Genomic DNA, 10,338 nt, shown 5'->3' with positions numbered 1-10,338 from the left:
TGGACTAGCTGGTTGGTTCTTTCTCCTACATTCTCTGCAGGGATTTCAGCAGCAGCAGGGTTTCATCTTAGGCCTGTATGCCAGGCCTGAGCTCAGTCTGGAAGGGACAAGGTGGAGTAGGAGGGAGAGGTAGCACACACTCACTGGGCCTGAGCTAGGATTGGATCTGGGTGTCTCCAGAAGGTGGCAGAAATTCTCACTAGATGGCATGCTGCAGAGTGGTGGGGGGCATCCCTAGGGGGTGGTAGAGGGTCTCATCCACTCTGTGCCTATGCTGGGACCAGCAGGTCCAGCTGGGAAAGGGTAGGTGGAAGCTGTCCTAAACACTCACTGGTCCTGGGGTAGGACTGGATATGTGGGTTCCTAGAATGTAGCAGACATTCTCACTCTGCGGGCAGGATTGAGGGGGACTGCAGAGTGTTGGGGTGGTCCCAAGCGGTTGGAAGAGAGTCTCACCCACGATGCTTCTGGTCTTGGACTAGAGGTCCCGCTGGCTCAGGGTAGCCGGAAGCTCTCCCACACACTCACCAGGCCTGGGATAGGACTGCATCTGGGGGTTCCTGGAACACAGCAGAAATTCCTACTCAGTGGGTGGGGTGGGAGTGGAGTGCTGTGGAGTGGTGGGGGGCATCCCAAGGGTGTGGAAGAGGGTCTCACCCACGTTGCACCTGGGCTGGGATGGGCACGTGTGCTGGAGCAGGGTAGCTGGAAGTTCTCCCACACACTCACTGGGCCTGGGCTAGGACTGGCCCAGTTTGGTTTTTAATGCAGTCTTACTAATTGCTCTGTATGCTACACATCTAGGTCATGGTAGTTTTGGATTCTGTTTGTGCATCTTCCGGGGAGGAAATGAGAATGAGCCCGTGGAGTGATAGCTTAGTGATGTGGGGAGCCAGCCCCTAGTACCTTCATTGCTGCAGGTCACCAGAGGTGTGCTGAAGAGGACTGGGGACAAAGACTCACCCGACATGGTCTTTTGGGTCTATTTGGGCAATCTGATGATTTAATTACTGTTAAGTTCATTATTAAACATCTCTGATTTAATGGTGGGTGTTTTTTTGTTTTTTTTTTTTCTACTCCCAGCCTGGATTTTGCTGTTGCTCAAAGTCAAATATCTTTGCATGTGAAAGGTCTGAGAATGCCTTATCCTGCTTGGGGAGTAGCACCCTACTTACTCCTGGCATTGCAATTTGGAGCACAGGCTTGTCTGTAATAGGTAGCGGTTGGGGCATACTGCTGAGGACCCCACTCAGGACGCTGTGGTCTGCCTCAGAAGAGGCCATGAGTAGGGGGAAGTGTGCACAGTGACACAGATCCTTTGCTAGGAGGTGAGTGTGGAGGAAGCATGGAAAAGAAAAGAGCCCAAATTTGCAGCGCAGGCTCCCAGTCGTGGGAGAAAGGTGCTGAAGTAGAAACTGGTTACCTCACAGATTGATCTAAGCCTGGCCTTAGACAGAGCCCAGAACTGACGTTAAGCACTGACCATCACCTCAGGGATTTGCTCAGGATCACTAAGCTCTGCATGGCTAATCCCACGTTCACTGACTCTGATCATGGAGTAAGATGTGACTTGGCCTCAAACCCCAATGAGGAAATAGGTACTCTACCCTTTATAGAGTATTTCCTTAGTGCCTGTAAGAATGGGTGATTCTGGGTTTGTCTCTAACCCTCAGTCCTCAATGCTCCTTCTCCATATCAGTGTGTGTTTAGTGAGATAAAACAAGTGTAAAGTCAGCTTGTGGACACAGCTGTGAACGTTATGTGCCCTTACATAGCCTGGGCACAATTCTCCCAAGTTAAGGCTGGGATAGGCACTTCTCAGGGTACAGGAAGGGGCTCTTGTAAAGCCTCCCAGTAGTCTGTGAAAGGCTGCCCCACCATCCTTGCACATGCTGTTTTCCCTGGATCAACAGCTGGCAGACCCTGCTTGAGTCACTAGCTCTGGTTTCCAGTCACTGGCACTGTGTCCTCACAGCGTCCTGCTTTCCTCAGTCATCTCAGAGAAGCACACTGAAAGAAGACTTCTGGAGTGGTCTTTCTTCTTTAGCTTTTTTCACACACACAATGACTTCTTCTAAATTCAGATGTTCTAAATGTAGGAAAGATGGCTTTCTGGGCATTCATTTGCCTTTTCTAAAGACAGTGATGTTCTCCTTCGATGTGGGACAGAATTCTGAATCCTCATTCTGGAGCAGGATGTGGGCAGAACTTCACATGTCAATGACTCCACTGATTTATGTATAATTCAACCAGTGGTACTTAGCTTCTAGTGGCACCTGAGGACTTATGATAACATCAGCATGGCTAATTCCTTCAAGGAGAAATACATGAGTACTTTCAAGTTACAGGACATTCCGAACATTTCTGTTCTGTACACTGCCTACTGGCCTGGCCTCCTTCCTTCAGGTGTCAGACTGCGTGGGCAATGACCAGTAGCTCAAAAGGGATTGTGAATTCTGAATTATCTGTCTATCATCAGACCCCCGGGGAGTGCATCTGCAGGAACCACTGGTTGGGAATACTCTTTTCACTTCACAAAACTGGGCCAGCAGAACCCACCAGGTAAGATCCCTTTTATGTTAGCAGCAGACTGACCTAGATTCATGGGGATCAGCCATGGGGAGGGAGGAGATGTTGCCTTCTTTACACAAAGGAAGGGAAGGGTCATTTTATTTGATCCTTAACACAGCTGTTCTATGTCCATACAATTATCTCCATTTGCCTGATTAAAAAAAGCAAAGCTCAGAGATGTTAAGGGAACTGTAGAAACCCACACTGTTGCTGACACAGCTGGGCCTTCAAGGGACAATTTTTGCATGCAAATGGCACACTATGGCATGGAGAGAACCACAGCTCATTGTCTGTGGAATATGAGATGAGCTTTGCCTTTCAAATATTTCACTGACACAGTCAAACTGGATTCTTTTCCCCATCCCCTTCTTAAATACCTTGAGTGTTAGAACAAGGTGGAATCTCACAGACCCACTGGCTTAGTATCCATGTTTCATAGGACAGGGAAACAAGATCAGGTTGCTACACAATGGGTGGATTACTAGCAGGAGAGACTTTCTAGTACAGAGGTGACATGATATAAAAGGAAAAGAACATAGGTGTTCTAATACATCATCAACAAATTTAAAAAAAATAATTTTATTGAGAGAAATAACAATGAGACAGTTTCAAAACCAATTAGTAGCACAGTTTCAATAATCAATGCATTGCATATTGTTTTCTTAGTGGTTATTCATTGTACAAGATGCAGACATGATATCCTGTCCACAAACACTACTAGAACAAATCTCTAGCCATTGAATTAAGAGAATGCCGCTGTATATCTATCCTATTTTGAATACACAGATACAAATGGTCGTTCATTTGTATCCCCCTTTTTTGTTTAGGTTTGTCAGAGAAGGGCATTCCATCATAGACAAATTTCTTAACCTTCTTCCAATTTCTTTCTGGCCTTATTTGTAAACTGGGAATAATAATACCTGCCATCCAGGGCCAGGGAAGGAACTCAGTGTTTCAGAAACATCTGTCACTGTTTCCTTTTACCTTTAGGGAATTGTGCCCTAAAGGTAAAACGAAAATGTTCCAACTTGCAGAGTTAGTCTAAACTCCTGAAGTCTGCAACTCAGGTCAACACTACCCTCTGTCTCCCTAGCTTGTCCTTACCCTGGCTCCTGCTGCGGCCTTTGCTCTGCTGTAGCTCCTCTGTGGCCACTGCCTCCCTGCACCTCAGCCTGTCTGTCCTCACTGCAGGAGCACGTGGCATGGGTTCCATTTCTAGGTGCCGTCACATTCCTGTGGCTGTTCCGTTTCAGAGAAAGCCCTCTGGATCAGTTTAATGTTCACAGATCTCTTCATTCTTAACCATTTTGTTTCTTGAATCATTGGTAGTTCACTCATAGCTCTAAAACATTCTTAATTTGCCCTGCAGTTTGTCAGCTGTTTTATCTAGGACTATTTGGTTATTCAGGAGGAGCCCTTATTCCCCCCACACAGCTCAGCCTCAGGTCATTAGAGTAATAGTTGGTGCTACATTGTTCCTGATCATACACAGACCAGACTGGAACAATCTAGAGCATCATATAAACTGTGGAGATAAAGGGAGGAGGACTTAGCCTCTTCTGCTGCTCTTTGTCTCTTTGGTGATTCTCTGTAGCCTCTGTACACAGACACCAACTCACATAAACTCACAGAGCTCACACACTTGTAGAGGTGCACACGTGCTCACTCACACACCCTACCAAAATGGAGCACTGATCTGGACCTGTCTCACCACAGTAAAGAGACAGGCTTCCTTTTCAAGATAGTCATCTCTTGGTATCTGCAGGGGATATTTGCCAGGAAGGGTTCTAAGGAAGGGTAACAAAGTCAATAGATGCTTGAGTTCCTTATATAAAATATAACATTTGCCTGTACCCTCAGCACATCTTCCTGTATTCATTAGATTATCTCCAGTGACTTAAAATACTTAATACAATTTTCATGTTGTGCAAATCACTGTTATACTGTGTTGTTCGGGAATGATAACAAAAATGTATGTGTTCAATGCAGACACTTTTTTGCAAATATGTTTGATCTGCAGTTGGTTGAGTCCACAGATGCAGAACCTATGGGCACAGAATGCTGATTGTTACCTTCTTGGACGTCTCTATTGTTAGGAACTCTGATTTTTGCCCATGTTCTAATTTATTTAATCAATTCTGGATAATTTTGTCATTGGCTAGCTACTCAAAGACTGCAGGCTAATTACTGAGCACACTTATTTTTGATGGAAAGGTCTCTTCTGATCACAAGAGGCACAAGATAAAGGAGATGGGAAATGCAGCTCTACTCTGAGGGATGACTCTTCTGATGCTGGAGGCTTGTGGGAACCTAACTTCCTCCCAGGGACCCCAGCAAGGCTTGCTTCAAACATTGGCCTATCCCGTAGTTGCACAAGTTGTTTCTGTCAGAGCACACTTAATTTCCCCTGCCTGGAAGTCTCTCAACTGTTCCCGGTTGCCTCAGAGACAATAGCAGAGGGAGTCTGAGTGAAATAACATTACCTCTGATTTCATTTCTCGCTCAGTTTCATGGATCATAGGTTTAGGTTATTTTAAGAACTGCTACTGAAAAAGAAGAGGCAAGGAATTCAATATAATAATAACACTGGTAACATGACTGCAAGGGTCTGCTTATACTTCCTCCCTCATTTCTTCTTGCCATTTGTCCTTTTTTTCTTCCTTTCTGGTCACAAAGTGGGTACTGAGGATTAAGTGCAGAGCACTGGGTACTGGGTACTGAGGACAAAAAGCAAACAAAGGCAGGTAGTCCTTTCCCATCAAGCACAGGCCAGTTGCAGAAGGATTGGGAAGAATGGATCTAGTCTCAGGTCTGGATTTGCAGTAACTGCAATGGAACACAGACCTTGCCCTCTCTTTAGCCCTGCCTGCCTCCACCACCATAGGTATGGCTAACTTGCCTTTCAAATTTAGCACCATCAAAGGAATGGAATCTCCACAGGGTGAGTGCTGGGGTCTGGGACACCAAGGTTCAAACAATAGAGCAGATTATAGAAGAAAGGCCTTCATCTGAAAAAGGGAACACTAACCAAAATATATAAAGAACTTCTACAACTCAAAAGCAATAACAAAATAACATAATTTAAAAATGATAAACAACTTGAGTAGATGTCTATTTTTTTCACCTGAGAAGATGTTTATTTGGTTAATAAGCATTATTTGGTTTATTAACCATTAAATGGTTTATTACCAAATTTGGTAAACAAATGGTTAATAAGCAGATGAAAAGATGTTCAACATTCCTATCAATAAAGAAGTGCAAATTACAGTACAAAACACAGAAAGACCAGTTCATATTATTTAGGATGGCTATTATAAAAGTAGAAAATATTGCTAAGTCAGTGATGTATAGGAATTAAAAGTTACTGGTGGAGTGAAATGGTTCAACCACTCTTGAAACCAGTATAGTGGTCACTGGAAAAGAAGAGTAATTCTGTAGGTGAGCCTGGGAAATTCAGTAGGGCCTGTGGAACAGTCTCCTGATGGAAAAGCAGTGAGCTGGAGTCCACGCAGAGAACAGCAATTGTCACTGCTTAGAGAAGACAGACTAATAATGAGGGTTTGCAGAAACTAAAGGTACTGCAGATGAAGGGGAAGGCCGAAGGGAACAGAGAGTAGGATGGATTTCCTCTTGAGTCCTTGATTGAGGCTGTGAAAACTCAAAGGGACACTTGGAAGAAGTGGCTGTTGCAGGAGGGGGACTCATACAGATCAGGCACTGCTCAGGCCTGTCTGGGATACTCAGCTCAGATACCTTATTCCTTAAGACCAGACTCAATTCAGACCGGACTCTCCAGTACCCAACTGGTCTACCAGCAGAGGCATCACTTAGCACGGGGGCTGCCCTTGGCAAACAGGATGCTGGAAAAAGATAAGTCATGGAATTTTACAAACTCTGGGACATCTGAAGACACCCAAGCATTCACACTCAGTGCCTCAAGAAGTTTGATACCTGGGTGCAGGCAGAGGGTGATACAGATGTCTGTAGGGAACAAAGAGAAGTGGACACATTTGCATAGGTCTTGAAAGAAGGTAAGGGGCACGAGGTAGGAAGGTTGAAGTAAACATCAGTGGTGAAAATTCTCTGGATGTCTTCTGCCTTAGTGAGCCACATCCTTGGTGGAGGTTGAGTCTTGCTAAGTTAGTGAGGCTAGGGATGCAGATTTGGCTTTCAATGGAAAGCAACAGTAAATGAAATCTATTCCCTGAGGACCTTGTAGTAGTCAAACTACCTATAAGAGAATCTCAAACCATTCCAATTTTACACAAAAGTATTCAGTATGAAGTAAAACATTGTTGAACATTGATGGAATTCAAGAAAGTGTGACCCATATACATGGTGTGGACAGAGTGAGGTAATGAGCAAATCAATAGGGTCTGACCACATGATGACCCTTATATATGGATGAAACTGAAAAAAAAAAAGTCTTTACAATGGTTACTATAAAAGTGTTTAAAAACTAAAGGAAATAGTACAAAACCCAAAAATAACCAAATATAAATTTTAGGTGAAAATTTCTAGAATGGTAATATCAACAGATTAATTATATGAAAGAAAGAGACCCCATTAAACTTGACCCCATTCCAAAGAAATCAAATCAAAGAAAATAATAGAAGAAAAATTTCAGTGGAATCTTAGGGATCTCTGTGTGGGACAACACTATAATGTTAAACATACGAGTAAACAAGATTTCCAGAGGAATAGAACAAAATGTTATAGAAAAAAATAGTTACAAATTTTGATGAAAAACACTGATTTATAAAAAGTGAAAAAAAAAAAAAACTACAAGCAAATAAGCACAAGAGAAACCACCTAAGGTTTCACAGTGAAATTACATAAAATCAAAGAGAAAGAGAAAATCTGAAAATGGCCATTGAAAAATTCAGAATATGCACAGGGGAACAAAGGTGAAATGACCTTGCTTCTGATGAAAAAGTGAGAAGGCCGGAGTGTGATGGGATGATGTCCTGACTGCATGTGCTGGGACAGTGTTGGGTCACTCTGCCCAGAATGCTACACAAGCTAAAGGTAGGGGGATTTATTAAAGGCATTGTCTGATAAACAAAATGGAGGGAATTTATTGTAATAAAAGAAATTCACAACAATGTCCCCAAAGTCCAAGGGAAATGATATCAAAAAGAATTTCAGATATATAGAAAGTAAAGACTGGCAACAGAAATAAAAAGCCGTAATTACACGTAGAAGAACGTGTGATTTTTTTTTTTTTTCGGAACTGGGGGTTGAACTCAGGCCCTTGTGCTTGCCAGGCAAGCACTTATTCTACTGAGCTATCTTTCCAGTCCAGTAATTTTTTTCTTGTTTATAATTTCTGTGAATGAAAACTGGCTAAACCAAAAAGCATAACATCAAAACTAGGATTTATTATATGTAAAGAAATAAGGAAATGACATGAGAACTAAAAAAGAAGTTGTGACCATTAAAAGATACTGTTTTATTACATCTGGAAAGTGTGATGAATTCAATAGATAGTGAAAGTTAAAATATAAACTATTAGTTCTAGAACAATTACTGAGGAAAAAAAACAGCATTGGAGATAAGTTAATGTAGAGGAAATAAGAGAGATTATTGTGTCCTATTAGCCTACGTCTTCTCCATCGAAAATAAAGATAAACAAAAATGACAACAGAGGAATAAAAATAGGGAACAGAAATGGAAAACAATGAGAATAAGGACTTCAAACCAAGTATAGGAATAATCACACAGAAGGTTGCTACAGTTTTGATCTAGAAGGTGGTCCCTTCCTAAGTTGTACTCCCCCATTTTGATCTGAAGGATGGGGCTTGGTAGAGGTCTCAGACCACTAAATTTTTCCCTCCAAGGGGACTGTGAGACCCAGTTGCTTTGTCTTTCTTCTGTTCCCCAGTCATGGGGTGAGTAGTTTTGTTCCAATATCTACTCCACCATGATGTCCTACCACATGCTCAGAGCAATGGTCCTAACCAGTCATGGACTGAAGTCTCTGAAACTGTGAGACAAGATGAATTTCCTTTTTACAATTTGGTTATCTCAGATATAGTCAACTGGAAAGCTACCACAAATGTAAATCGACCCAACAATCTTACTTAAAGTTAGCACCACTTACAGTAAAAATAAAAAAAGGAAAATACACATTTTATTTATTTATTTATTTATTTTTATAAGAGATGCAAATAAATTTTAAGTTCCTGTGTTGCCAATGAATTTTATTAAACATTTAAGGAAAAAAATTCTACAATTACTCAACTCTTTCAGAAATTGGAAGTGGAGGGACTGCTACAATCTTACTTTATGAATATATATATCATTGATTCTGAAGTCAGAAACAATTCTGAAAATGAAATCAACAGACCAATACTCCTCATTAATGTATGTACAAAATTCTCAAAATATTAACCAGTTGTGTCTATAGTGGGGTCCACTTTCTCATAATCAGTTCTCACACATTTGCCTCTTATCACTTAGTTAAATTTATCAGAATTTAGTTTGCTTTATTGATACTTAAAAAGACTGATAGGATTGTTAATTCTAATTCAAGTTTCATTTTAATATAGTTCTAACATTTACATTGAATTAGGGCTTTGTGCATGTGTCTGGAATGCGTACTTCTGCTTTATTTTCAATGCTGTCATTTAAAAAGATTGTAGAGTATAAAATATGTATATCTAGGACATTATACTATTATGCTATTCAGTGTCCCCAAAACTCACTTATAATTTTTTTTCTGTATTTAGGACAGGGACTACAGGATCTACAGGGTCTCACTACCCAGATGGGACTTGTAGTGATTCTTTTGTTTTTAGCCTCCCATGTGCTGGGATTGTAGGCATGGGCCACCATGCCCAGTCTCAATCACCATTTCAGTGCACTCCAGGGCTGGGGCCAGCATGGCTGGCCAGGGAATGAACCCCGGCCACTGAGCTATCAGGCTGGCCCTCATTTATAATTTTTGATTTGATCCATTAAAGATTTAAAGAATTGACTTGGTTTCCTAACTTGATTATGTCCTGGGTACTTTCTTTCCTCATTACAGGAGTAACACTTACCTTGATGGCTGCTGGCTGGTTTTCCAGCATAATCGCACCCTCACGTGTCTGTGAGAGCAGTTATCATTATTGATAATGTCATTAGTGCTGAAAACACTTCCCACTTACCTTTAAATGCCCAGTTGGGAAAACTTGTCCCCTAAGGACGCTTGCATTGATTCCCAAGCCTCCTTTTTCTGCATTTACTCAGCAGCTGTGCTTCTTTCTCTTGTTGCTCTTACAGTATTTCATTAATGCGATGAACCAAGTGATTTTTTTTTCACATTAGAGTGTGAGCTCATGCCTTTTTTTGTACTATTCCAATTCTCAGCAAAGTTTTTGGACCTGAGAAGAGGCCAGGACAATATTTGTTGAATTAGATTCAAAAGAAAGATGACCAAAACTCAATATATATTTAGTAATACTCACTGTAGGTCTTGGATTTGAACACAGAGAGAAACCTAAAAGCAAGATACACCTTGAACTTGACAGACCTTGTCAGATACAGAAGTTTCATTTCTTGTTATATATGTCTTGCTTTATCTTGGTCTCAACCATCCAGTAGAAAGGTAACTACTACTCTGCCATAAAGAAGGATACTCTTGAGAAACTTATAGGTATATGGATGTACCTGAAAAGCATAATTTTCTTTTATTTATTTTTTCCATAATTTTATTGAGAAACAAATAGCAATGAGACAGTTTCAAATCAAATTGGTAGGACAGTTTCAATAATTAACACATTG

Source organism: Octodon degus, unplaced genomic scaffold (genome assembly GCF_000260255.1).
Source record: "Octodon degus isolate 3935 unplaced genomic scaffold, OctDeg1.0 scaffold00132, whole genome shotgun sequence".
In the NCBI taxonomy this organism is placed as follows: domain Eukaryota; kingdom Metazoa; phylum Chordata; class Mammalia; order Rodentia; family Octodontidae; genus Octodon; species Octodon degus.
The sequence above is the reverse complement of the archived record's forward strand: the minus strand, read 5'-3'. Positions refer to the sequence as shown.